The 12,740-nt window shown below is 42.8% G+C and overlaps 1 protein-coding gene across 3 annotated transcripts in view; it reads right to left on the bottom strand.

Moving 5' to 3' along the window:
* PLPPR3 (phospholipid phosphatase related 3) overlaps positions 1 to 7,828 on the bottom strand; it is a 270,388-nt gene extending 262,560 nt beyond the window's left edge. For all 3 annotated transcript variants that reach the window (XM_075352702.1, XM_075352720.1, XM_075352711.1), the window contains exon 1: positions 7,446 to 7,828. The gene's annotated coding sequence lies outside the window, so the exon portion shown is untranslated. The remainder of the gene's footprint in view (positions 1 to 7,445) is intronic.
* Between the last annotated feature and the right edge of the window lie 4,912 nt (positions 7,829 to 12,740).

The following is a 12,740-nucleotide window of genomic DNA, read 5'->3' as shown; positions in this document are numbered from 1 at the left end:
ATGTGCCGACTATGGAGTCGTGTCGTGGGAGCAGAGACAGGTGAGAACAATCATTATGTTGAAGAAAAATGGTGGGATGGGGGACATTACTAATGAAAGGGCCAGAATGGGGAACATTATTACAGGATGAGGGCCAGGGCAGGGGCATTATTAAAGGAAAGGGCTCAGGACATGGAATGTTATTACATGAAGACGGACATAATTATTCTATGGGGGCCAAAATGAGGAACATACATTGGCAGTACATTTGTCAGATTCAAGTTATTTCTGTGACCATTGTGGATTTTTCATTCGTTAAAGCAGGGGGACCAACAATTTTGACCACATGTGTAACTGTATGGGGCCAATTGGGGTACAACTTTACTATAAGTGCAAAAAAACAAATATCCAGCTCACCCCAAGATGTCCGCACTCCTGGCGGTGTTAAAGTTGTCGAAGGTCTACGAGCCATGTGCTTGAAACGCATCTGGGGTGTGATTTAAAGAACCTTCGGATTTTTCCTGACTCAGAGATAGTATACTTTTGTGGCTTATCTTTATTACAAGAAAAATATTCTTTGTATTTTAAAAAATTTTTTCATTAAAGCTGTGTTTTTATGGAAACGTGAAGCTGGATCATTCCTTTGTTCACCTTTACAAACTTTATTATGTGTGGCCAGAATAGGGGGCAATATTACTCAACAATAGGGCCACTAATAATAGTCCTTATAAATTATTAAATTATGAAGCCACAATATAGGATATTCCAACTGTATTGATACATAAAAGAACATGTGTTTTGAACACAATACCAGACATTGGTACTTTATAGGGACATAAAGCAGAATTTTAATACTGAATGGTGACCTCAGAAGGTGAAATATGCATTAATATTGTATGGAAGCCATGAAGGGGGACATATGTGATAGGAGGGAGTTATAAAAGGAGACATTACTAGTGTAATATATTTAACATTTGCCTATACTGTTACTGTTTGAGGAACAAAAGAGAGCATATCATTATGCTATGCAGGGCATGAGGTCGGTACTATTTTTTTTTCTTCAGTTGGGACAGCATAGTAGTGGGTAAAGAGCTTCGAGGGTGCTATAGACATAATTAAGGACCAAAAAGAAAAAATTCCCTTAAAAAAATAACTTTTAATATGACATTTAAAAGGTATAATATTAATAATAATTTACAATTTACCAAAGTGTAACGCTCACTCTAATAGTGTAGGGACAATGAGACAAGTAATTACCAGGGGGAGGAGGGGGGGAATGAAAATATCCCTATTCTACCCCTCCAGTCACCCTACCTAGCAATGGAGGGTATGATGCCCTAGGGTTGTGGCGCCCCCATTCACCGACGGGAAACCCTAGAGTAACCCTGGATAGTCCTACATTACACTAATATGTGTACAAAAGTGAATTAAAATAACCTATTATTAGAGGTTGTCAACATAATAGTATGACTTATCTTGCCAAAATGATGTATCAGATCCTCATGATCAGACGTCGTCCTGATGCGTTTCTCCCTGTTAGCTTCACAGGGTTCATCAGGGGACAATTGTAGATAGAATCCAGGACTAAAATTACATCCCGGTGGCAGCCAGAGTCCATGTGCTGTGAGGAGTTATCCGGCGCATAAAAAGAAGTGGATCACATATCTCAATGTCTGTAAAACCGGTAATCAATAAAGTTACATGGTGGAACGCTAATCGCTCCACCAATACCAGGTTATACTAAAGCGTAACCCGGCAACCTGATAGTAACAAAAGCATGTGACCATTCAGGTCACATGACTAAGGCGGAGGCGGCTGAAATGGGACGCAAATGCGCTCCACCCCTTAATCTCCCAGACCTTTTTAATGAATGAAAACCGCCGATGGAAAACCAGGAAGAACAGACATACACGCCACTACTCAGATACCGAAACATCAAATACTTAATACTGGCCTAACACATACTGCTAGCAATGATAGAAAAATGAAATATCTATATATATATATATACCAGCTCCTAAATATACAGGTCACAACAGATCGTAATTTATCCACCTAACATTTCTGACAGTGTTTATATGAGGAAGGTCATTGATTGACTGAAACGTCAGAAACTAAACACTGCTACTTGAATTACCCAATTAAAGGGATATTTTGCTTTCACTTCATTTGAGTGTGTGCCAGATTATTTTTCTATATGAAGGCAGGGCTGGATCTTATCTGAGCACCAATCATAACCTCCAGGAGTGCCGTAAAACCATAATTTAATGCTTTTGTTAATATCGGGTTGCTGGGTTACACTTTAGTATAAGGCGGTATTGGTGGAGCGCATTAGCGTTCCACAATGTAACTTTATTGACTACAGTTTTTACAGACATCGAGATATGTGATCCACGTCTTTTTATGCGCCGGATATCTGTCGCACGCCGGTGACGATACTTTGGCGGTGGAACGCATTTGCGCTCCGACATATAACTTATTATGCGCTGGTTACGAGACTTGAACGGTCGAACGCGCTCTACCATTTAACTTTATTCATAATCGGCTGTTTATACAATTAATAGCACATCTCCCCCGGTATCTAAGGGATTTGTGCTTCTCTGACTGGCTTCTATAAGATTAATGATGATATTATAATTAGCCATTCACAAAAATGTATGGGGCGGTTCTGCTGCCCAGGCATCATTTTCAATCCCCACTCACTTTAAAAGGGTGTCATATCCTGTTGGTCCTCAGGGATTCTCCTCACAGCACCTGGACTCTGGCTGCCACCGGGATGTAATTTTAGTTCTGGATTCTATCTATAATTGTCCCCTGATAAACCCTGTGAAGCTAACAGTAAGAAACGCGTCGGGACGACGTCTGATCATGAGGATCTGACACATCATTTTGGCCAGATAAGTCATACTATTATGTTGACAACCTCTATTAATAGGTTATTTTGATTCACTTTTGTGCACATATTAGTGTAGTGTAGGGCTATCTAGGGTTACTCTAAGTTTTCCCGTCGGTGAATGGGGGCACCACAACCCTAAGGCGTCATACCCTCCATTGGTAGGTAGGGTGACTGGAAGGGTAAAATAGGGATATTTTCATTCCCCCCCTGGTAATTACTTGTCTCATTGTCCCTACACTATTAGGGTGAGCGTTACACTTTGGTAAATTGCAAATTATTATTAATATTATACCTTTTAAATGTCATATTAAAGGTTATTTTTTAAGGGATTTTTTTCTTTTTGGTCCTTAACTATTGTTCCCTTCTATAATTGGCTGCGGCCTGGTTTTCTCCTGTATGCTATAGACGTAATCAGTCATAGATGTGTGTGTATCTGTGTGTGTGTGTGTGTGTGTGTGTGTGTGTGTTACTTTCTGTAGGTACACATCCTGGCTGGAAGAAGTCCTGCAGTCTGCACCAGATGAATAAAAGAGAAACATAATTTCTTCAGTTGGAGACTAGTTAGCCACTGGATTTACCTGTACTTTATACACTTACATGATCTACACAGCCCCTGTATGTTATGTCACTGGTGGTACTGTTGGTGCCGTTCGTGATAATGATCAAAATTGTGCTATTATTCAGTTATTATATAGTGTTAATATTTGCACTAGCCCAAGTGTGGCGGTGTTTGTCCCCTGTATATAGTATTATTGGTTTATAGGTATTGATGGATTTTGTTCACTAATAAGATGATGGTTATATTCAGACATTGTGATGACAATATCTGGTCATTGTGTATGTAATTTATCCCTTTTTGTGGTGTATTATTGGTATATTAGTTTTGATATAGCGGACTTGTTCAAAAACTATATTTGACAAACATGCTGGTGGGGGCTCAGGTCTAAATTTTGTACTGGGGCCCAAAAGACTCTAATTACGCCACTGCTTCCTCTTTACGATTTGTTTAAGGAATTTTTAGCTATCAATATATCGATAATGGGGGCTCTGGATGTCACTATTGTGGGGGCCTTTGGTCTGATGTTGCTCATGACCCTCTCTCAGAAATGAATGTTATTCCTAAAATAAGAAAGGTTGGGGACCACTGCTATAGTGGATGCTGGTAGGGGGAAGCACTCTGCACTGGAGGAAAAGGTCAGCAGTGAGACTGGTTATTTGACTACTTGAGCCCCAAAGGTGTGGAGTGTGGCCATGGATCCTTGGGAGAATATATGTCATAAATAAACATGGTTCTCCCTGATACTCATGCTTGCTTCCAAACAATAGTCATTTACAAACCTCCTATGCAGCTGATCCTAGGGAATGGGGCAAAAGAATTCCATAGAAAGAGAGCCAAGTTCTGTCACTTGGAAGATCTGAATAAAAGATGTTACATGCGTTGGAAATCCAATAAAATTCCAAATATTTACGATCTAATAGAAAAAATATCCCTTCATAAATTCTATGAAGAGAAGCATGCTCTGATTAATAACTCTTGGAACAGATTTCATAAAAAATGGGACCCATGGACTGACTTTATTAACAACAATACATAAATATTAAATCTAATCTAGTTCTAATTCTTGTATAAACGTAATACATGATACTTATTCAATGAGTTTAATAAGAAAATTATTTGTTTACATCCATCTCCTGACATATATTATTTGAAAATCATACTTTGTAAATTTTTAATCCGACTGTATGTCATAGTTTTTGCCAATGTTATTTGTTCTGTTTCTCCTTTTGTATATGTCTATATTATTTGTTTGATATAGCATGAAGTAATGCTATACAGCACATTCTGTTTTATTGTTTTTGTTAGAACTGTTTTATGTATAAACTTTAAAAACCTAAGAAAAATTATTGAATCATAAAAGATGTTACATGTTTGTAACACAGTAAAGGTGATTGTTAGCTCTCTTGACTTGTCTGTCCTAGTAAAAAGATGAGATAATTTAAATGGAACCTGTCATACTATGCAAACCATGTACTGAATGAATCGCAGCCTTGCAGCATGATTGCAACCACGTATGATTTTCTTAGATAGACTTCAGTGTTTTGTAGATCTGTCAATCACCTCTAGCAGTGCTGGAAAGAGCCAGCCAGGGGCAGAGCCAGTCTAGTCTGGTCACTAGCTCTGGTCATCGAGTTGGTCTTCAATGTCTATGTAGCGCCCCTGAATACATCAGGGTGCTACAGGGAACTGCATCCTTCTCGCACGGTGCAGAACCTACCCCCCATGGTTTCAAGTTCCCAGAAATTGGTGTCACCTCCATCAGCACTACAAATCCCAATCAATCCCTCACATCATGACCTGTCAGACACACCAGTGGGTTGGTCTAGCTGAAACAGGCTCACCCACCTAGGGGTCAGGCAGACTGGTAGGAGGAACAAAGAAAAGTCTAGTGAGAGCCCTCAAGGAGAGAGGAGCTGGGGAGTGTGAGCTCCCAGGGAGCTAGAAGGACCATGGTTGGGTCGCAGACTGTGGTCTGGGACCAGAGGAGTCTGGGACCGGTAGCAGTGACATTGGATAAGGGTGTGACAGACATAGTCTTGGAGGACTGTCGGCACCAGAAAGCCCAAAAGAACTGACCGGTACCGAGCACGATGGGGTACAGGACCCTAGGTCAGCAGCCAATTCAACGTCCTGACAACCTGCAGAGGAAGGGGACCTTCAGGGACCTTCCCAGAGAGCTCAGAGACTGAGTGCATCAGCACACCGTGGGGGACAGGGTTTTCCAGAGAAAGCAACCCATTAAAGTCCCAAGTGCCAGCCCTTGGGAGCAAATCTTCACTTAAAAAAATGTAGAGCGGGACCTTTAATTTCAAGCTAGAGGGACCCACACGGACACGAAACTGTGCACGGAGGCCGGCTCCGGATTATTATGTGACACCGGTGGGACTGAGTACTTGGACGGGCTTCCCGCAGCGGCACACAGAGAATTTGGTTTACTTGCAGCGTGTGTGTGTCTCCTTTATAATCCTCATTCAGCACCACGACTACCCACAGTGAGTACCCTGGTCCCCTGCACCCTGCTCACCCAAATAACCACCAACACCCTGAGCCCGGGGCCTTCCCTACCTGTGGAGGGACTAATATCTGGCTACTTAACTCCATCTGCCCCTGTACTCCTTACAGCAGCGGCCATACTCCCATTACCGCAACCCACAGGTGGCGTCACGAACTTATCCCCTGTTAATACCCCCTTTATTTGGATCAAAGTGTCCGCCAAGCCGAGTCCGGACGACCCCCTTGAGCCACAATCCCGGATCCGAGCAGCCTGACTAACACTGGGGCGGCACATCTACCTTTTCTGAAATGCAAGTTTTTAGAGAAAAACGAGGCTCTGACTCAACAGTCGGCAGTTTGGGCAGGCTTTATTGCCTGACAGGTTACCATTAAAGTCTGTCATTCCTCTATTATTCCTCCTGAAAATATCTGAATAGATTAACACCTGAGCATTTCCATATTCAAGGCTGTTTCCTTAGACAATGTAACATTGTCAGCACTGATTGGATTGTGTTAGTGTGCAGACATAAACCAATCGGTATCAATGTATATACTGTATATATTTCAGTGCAGAATTAAAAAATAATTATTTCATCAAGGATATTCATATTTATATAGTAGCATTAATAGGTCCTTTTAAAAGGGAAAATAATGGTAATTCAGTAAGAAACCAAGAGCTCACAAATGCAATTGTAATGACACATGCCCATCCTTTATAGGACACTGAGAAGCTACTGTACATTTCGATTAATAGCCCTTTTGCTTCTTTTAGACTCTGAAAAGTGCTAATACAAATGTTAGCTATTTGTAGAAGTGTAGAAATGAATTTGCTGAGTTTGAGATTGGATATGCCAACTCTCAGCTTCAGACTGGTTGATCCAATCTCTAGTAGTGGCTAAAGATTGTGAATCAATTAATAAACTCAGTTATTAGGTTAACTGATTCACCCCTTATTCTCAACTGATGCCACACACCAGGAATGGTAGATCCTGACATTTCTTTGTTAGACTGCCAGGCAATAGGGTTGCTTTTCTATTATTATAAAATTGATCATTGTAATTTTGTCTTTCATTTGACAGGTTAAAATAAGATGTCACATTGTCTTCCTTCAGGCTTACAGTGCAGAATACTGATAAACTGTAATGTATACAGATGTCAACATTCCTGAAAGCTTTTACAATATTATCATTCAATGTCATATTTTGTAAGCTGTGTAATAACTATTAGAAAGCGTCATCTGGCCACCAGTGGTAATATATACATAGACATAGGGCACATACATCAATCTAAACCCAACATAAGGATCCTGGACCAGGAAAATAGCAATTCACAGATCAATACAATATCCTGCATGGAAAGAGCTGATAATTGCTATAATGACACTGTTTCCCAGCCAAATATTCCCCTCTTACTAAGCATGGCATACATGTATGTATATGTAATATATGTACAACAGCAGCCCTGTATACTGCATTGCCTAGATAGCCCAATCTTTTGATCTAACCAAAATGCATTTACCTGTTAGAAGAGGAGGATGCAGGACAAGGAGGAAGGCATCAAAGCATCTCTGAGAGCAGGAACAAAGGGGAAGAGACAAGGGCCGAGTAAGGATGGAGGAAGAGTAGTAAAGACTAAGGAGCTGAGGATGCTATGAATGAAAAGACTGCACGGGGAGGGTCTGCAAATCTCTGTGGGTATGCCTCAGGAGCAAAATCAGGGGCTTGCTCTGGGCATGGACTCTGCTGGTTCACCTGTATACATACAAGCTTTAAGTGGGCAAGGTCTGGACAAATATTCAACTAAAAAACCCAACTCCAGTGTGGCAGACACACTGACTACCACCTGCAAAGGGAAGGAAGGGAATGGTGTAGAGGGTGATGGAGGGGAGGATGGGAGAAGAGAGAAAGGAGTGTTGGAGAGGAAGACAGAGGAGGAGACAAAGGAGAAGAGGCAGAGTCTGCTGGTCACACAAAAGGCATCAAGATGATGGAGTGTGTGGTGAGCAGTCAGGACACCCTAGCACCAGTCTCGTGGGTGTGTTATTTTACCTGGGTATTACTATACTACTAAAATAAAGATTTACGTCCAAGGAGTGAAATGGTCTTAACTGGAATTTGTCCACATTAGATATAATGTGCTGGAGGTGCATGGGTTGTATTCACCGCATTATGGTTCTACACAAATTATATCTGAAGACAGTCATAGCTATGAAGATAAATCTACCAATATAATCAGAATGCTAGAGCAAAATGTCAGGCAGAAATTTCTCCATTAAGTCAGAAAATGTACTGCATCTACAGAAGAATGGCTCAAATCTGTATCAGTGTCTAAAAATGAAGAAAGAAAACTGTTACAAATGTTATAAATATTTTTCTGGTAGTGGAAACAATGGATTGCAATTGTGTGACGTTCAGAAGCCTTTTTCTCATCTGTATCCAGTCCTATACAGCGTGTCGCCTGCAGTGTATAGACGCTGCGTACATGTGTTCAACTGCTACACTGGTTACCATGGAGAATTCCCAGAACTCCAGAGGAACAAAAGGAAAATGGGAGAGAAAGCTTTCACGGCTGCAGAGAACAATCATGCAACTCCATGTCCGTCACTGACAGCATTGCTGCTAATGAGAACCAAGAATAGGTTAAAACGGCAGCATACATGCTCTAAAAAAATATAGACGATCACAAAAACGTACCAGGGTAAGCATCTGAGTCAGTTACCTAGCAACAAGAAGTCGTGCCTGCTGCTTTTTGTATACCTGCCTTCCTGTCCACCCTTACCTCCCAGATGTATAGTAATTACAAGTGGAAATGCATTTCGGGAGCATTTTTGGAATCTGTAAGTTGCTTAAATTATATCATATTCATAATATTTAGAATAGATCTGTCCCCTGAGTATGTTACCATTTTTAAAGAACTGCATATCATTGTGACAGGCCCACTATGCTTTACTTAAAATCATACAAAAAATAATTAAGAAAATACCAGATCTGCTGTCTGGATTGATTCTTTCTCAGGTTATAACAGGAACCAGAAAATCAGAGTAATAGAGTAAAAAAAAATTCCGATGTGGCCCCAACCTTGGAAATCACAAGGGTAAGTGTCTCGTAGACTAGTGATGAGTGAGCACTACCATGCTTGGGTGCTCAGTACTCATAAGGAGTAGTGATGAGTGAGCACTACCATGCTCGGGTGCTCAGTACTCATAACGAATAGAGATGAGCAGGCACTACCATGCTCAATTGCTCAGTACTTGTAATGAGCAATGATGAGCACGCACTATCATGCTCGGGTGCTCAGTACTCGTAACGAGTAGTGATGAGCGAACACTACCATGCTCGGGTGCTCAGTACTCGTAACGAGTAGTGGTGAGCGAGCACTACCATGCTTGGGTGCTCGATACTCATAGCGAGTAGTGAGCACTACCATGCTCGGGAGCTCAGTACTCGTAACAAGTAGTGATGAGCGAGCACTACCACCATACTCAAATGCTCAATTCTCGCAATGCGTAGTTATAAGTCACTACTACCATGCTTGGGTGCTCGTAACTAGTGTTAAACGAGCATTATCACGCTCGGGTGCTTGATACTCGTAATGAGTAGTGATGAGCAAGCACTACCATGCTCGAGTGCTCAGTACTCGTAACAAGTAGTGATGAGTGAGTACTACCATGCTCTGGTGCTCGTAACTAGTGATGACCGAGCCCTATCGGGTGCTCAATACTCGTAATGAGTGGTGATGAGCAGGCACTACTGTGCTTGAGTGCTTGGTACTCGTAACTAGTGATGATTGAGCACTACCATGATCAGCTGCTCGGTACTCATGACATTTCCAGGAGGGATTTTCCGGTCGTTGATTCCTATATTATTCCCAATTACCCTTACCCGGTATCAATAATATCACGGACACTGCTTGCGACTTGGTAAAAAATGGCCACAGCAGCCCTTTATTGCCTATTGTTTACACACTAACAGAAGGGGGCGCCGTCCAACGGGCGTCCCCAACATTTAACAATAGGTAATACCATAATAATAATAATACAGTACGTAATACAATACGTAACCCTGGGTAGGCCCGGTCCAGAAACCACCTTCCACCACCAAAACATGATCCCTGGCCGCAACACACACCGGGCCGGAGATGAGGTATGAATCACCTACGGATCAATACCCCCCACCTTGCAGGACCCATGCCTGCAAGATCCTTGTAACCGGAGCCACTATATCCTACAAGTGACTCTCCAATCAAATAACATTATCCGTTAAACCGCCTCTGGACCAGACCTACCCCCGCCATAAGTCCGGTCCAGAAGCCATACTCCACCACCAGAACACAATCCCTGGCCACAACACACTGCCCCAGAGATACGAGGCATTAATCACCTACGGATCAATACCCCAACCTTACAGGACCCCATGCCTGCAAGATCCCTGTAACCAAAGCCACAGTATTCCGCAAGTGACCCTCCAATCACACAAACCTTCAGAAACACGATCCCTGGCCGCAACACACCGACCCAGAGATACGAGGCATTAATCACCTACGGATCAATACCCCAACCTTGCAGGACCCCATGCCTGCAAGATCCCTGTAACCAAAGCCACTGTATTCCGCAAGTGACTCTTCAATCACACAAACCGTCAGAAAACACAATCCCTGGCCGCAACACACGGACCCAGAGATACGAGGCATTAATCACCTACGGATCAATACCCCAACCTTGCAGGACCCCATGCCTGCAAGATCCCTGTAACCAAAGCCACTATATCCTACAAGTGACCCTTCAATCACACAACCGTCAGAAACACGATCCCTGGCCGCAACACACTGATCCAGAGATGGGGGCATTTAATCACCTACGGATTAAACCCCCCCCAAGAAGCATCAAGTATCAACCGTGTCTCAAAACCTTACATTCCTCTTTACCTCCAACTCAATATTATCCCCAGCTGCAACCTCCAGCCCAGAGATATGAGGCATCAATCACCTACGGATCAATCCCCCATGTGCATAACAGTAACTGTGACCTCAAAAACCTTAAAGCCCGTTAGCGACTTTAATCCAACAACATCCCCGGCTGCAACCAGCCCAGAGATAAGAGGTATTAATCACCTACGGATCAAAACCCCTATGCCTTGCAGAACCACGTGCTTGCACTGCACTTGGATGCAGAACCATGACCCCAACCAATGACTCCTCCTGCGATTACCATTTCACCAAAATGGATCACTGACCATAACAATGGTCCCATATTTAAATGAGGTAAAAGTCACCAAAGGAGTAATACCCTTACCCAAACCAAAAACTCCCGTACTTTCAATTACCTATCACCTGGGGCACTGTAGCCACCTGTGACTGCCTGGCAACCATCAACTCCTTAACATATAATCCTTGGCAACAACCCTGACCCATAAATAAGGCATTGATCACCTACGGAGCAATACCTCCTCCCTGCAGACAATCTTGTACCTGCAGGTCACCAGTAACCGGAGCCACTGTAGCTTCCCCAGTGGCTCTCCATCCAAACACCAGTAACAATTAGAGCTCCTCTGGACCAGACCTACCCCTGCTGCTGTGACAAAGGACATAATCCCCATTATTTATGCTGACCATACACATATACATCATACACATCATATACATATACATATATTCCCACATTACCCCCATCTTATTCACCAACTTACAAGAATCCCAAATGACAATATACATCACAATCCACAAAGAAATATTTTTTTTTATTATTATTATTATTTTATACACGACACTTTCTCCAATCCTTTCTGTTCTCATTTTTTTTTTTTTTTTTTTTGTAACGGCTCTTAAAATTGAATAATTATACATCCATATAAACACCAATAATAACAATACACAATAGAAGGGAGGGTGGGTGGGAAGGTGTCATCCAGGAAGTGCAAGAGGAGGTAATTGACTCCCACGTCCTATTATATACACCATGAAGCTCCCTCCTTTCCTACCACCACACTGCACCCCCTAACCAATCACCTTCTTTTCCTCATTCCTAAACGAACCAACACTGTTTAACCCCATCAACTCCCTACCCTCCGGGCTGTCATGTCGCCCCTACACCCTATGGGTTTCATGGCTTTCTTGACATTTCCAGGAGGGATTTTCCGGTCGTTGATTCCTATATTATTCCCAATTACTCTTACCCGGTATCAATAATATCACGGACACTGCTTGCGACTTGGTAAAAAATGGCCACAGCAGCCCTTTATTGCCTATTGTTTACACACTAACACAAGGGGGCGCCGTCCAACGGGCGTCCCCAACATTTAACAATAGGTAATACCATAATAATAATAATACAGTACATAATACAATACGTAACCCTGGGTAGGCCCGGTCCAGAAACCACCTTCCACCACCAAAACATAATCCCTGGCCGCAACACACACCGGGCCGGAGATGAGGTATGAATCACCTACGGATCAATACCCCCCACCTTGCAGGACCCATGCCTGCAAGATCCTTGTAACCGGAGCCACTATATCCTACAAGTGACTCTCCAATCAAATAACATTATCCGTTAAACCGCCTCTGGACCAGACCTACCCCCGCCACAGAACAGGCCACGTGACACCTTGCGTGGCCTGGACCCCCACACACCCAATGCTTGCTCCCCCAACTTGCAAGCCAAACCAACCATTAAAACCTTTTCATCCATCACTTAAACTCTGAGCATCCAATATATGCACCAGCCAGCGTACCCAGTCCACCTTACTGCACCGCACTTCCCTTATCCTTGGTGGCAGGAGCCACCGGGTCTCTCTGACGGCCACTCAGGCCCACCGG

The sequence above is a fragment of the Anomaloglossus baeobatrachus genome, chromosome 1, assembly GCF_048569485.1.
Source record: "Anomaloglossus baeobatrachus isolate aAnoBae1 chromosome 1, aAnoBae1.hap1, whole genome shotgun sequence".
Lineage (NCBI taxonomy): Eukaryota > Metazoa > Chordata > Amphibia > Anura > Aromobatidae > Anomaloglossus > Anomaloglossus baeobatrachus.
Note: the sequence above shows the minus strand (reverse complement) of the source record. Positions and strands in the feature narration are given on the sequence as shown.